Consider the following 1,150-nt stretch of genomic DNA (forward strand, 5'->3'; position numbering starts at 1 on the left):
CGCTATGAGTCGGTACTGACTCAATGGCACCTGACAACAACAACAACAATCCTCTAGTCAGCGAATTACTTTCCTTTCCCGTCACCCCTGGTAACCACCAAAGTATGTTTCTTGTAGCATGAACACCTTTTCTTGAGTTTTTATAATAGTTGTCTCATGTAATATTTGTTCTTTTCTAATTGACTAATTTCACTCAGCAGAATGTCTTCCAGAATCATCCATGGTATGAGGTGTTTTGTAGATTCACCATTGTTCTTCAATATTGTGTGGTATTCCATTATTTGTATGTACCAAAGTTAGTTGATCCATTCATCTGCTGATGGGCATTTTAGCTGTTTTCATCTTTTTGCTATTGCTAATAGTGCTGTAATGAACATCAGTATGCATGTATCTAATCAGGTCATGGCTCTTATTTCTTTGGATATGTACCAAGTAGAGAAATGCTAGGTCATACGGTATTGCTATTTCCAACTTTTCGAGGTAGCGACATACCATTTTCCACAGTGGTGACATCATTTTACACAGCAATGCAGGAGGGTTCTAGTTTCTCCAAACCCTCACCAGCATTTTTTGTTTTCTGGTTTTTTGAACTTTGTTATTAATGCTGGGGTGAAATGATATTTCACTGTTATTTTGATTTGTCTCTCTCTAATTGAGTCCTGGAGTCCTAGTGTGGTGATGTGGGTTAATGCGCCAGACTGCAAAGCCGTTTGAACTATGGATCAGAATTGACTCAATAGCACTTCACAACAACAATTGAGTCCTGGTGTGGTGCTGTGGGTTAATGAATGCACTGGACTGCATAGTCACTTTGAACTGCAAGGTCGACAGTTCAAGCTCACCTGCTGCTCCTTGGAAACCCTATACAGGGTTGGTATGGGTTGGAATCGACTCAACGGTACATAACAACAACAACAATGGTCAATGATCATGTCTTCGTATGTTTGTTGGCAGCCTGAATGTCTACTTTGGTGAAGTGTCTGTTCATGTCCTGTATCATTTTTTAATTGACTTATTTGGTTTTTTTTATGGAGGTGTTGAGGTTTTCTACAAATTTAATGATTTGTCCCTTGTCTGATATGTCATTGCAAAAAAAAAAAAAAAATCCAAGTCTGTGGGTTCTCTTTTTTACTCTTTTGGTCAAATCTTT

Source organism: Chrysochloris asiatica, unplaced genomic scaffold, assembly GCF_000296735.1.
Source record: "Chrysochloris asiatica unplaced genomic scaffold, ChrAsi1.0 scaffold00066, whole genome shotgun sequence".
Lineage (NCBI taxonomy): Eukaryota > Metazoa > Chordata > Mammalia > Afrosoricida > Chrysochloridae > Chrysochloris > Chrysochloris asiatica.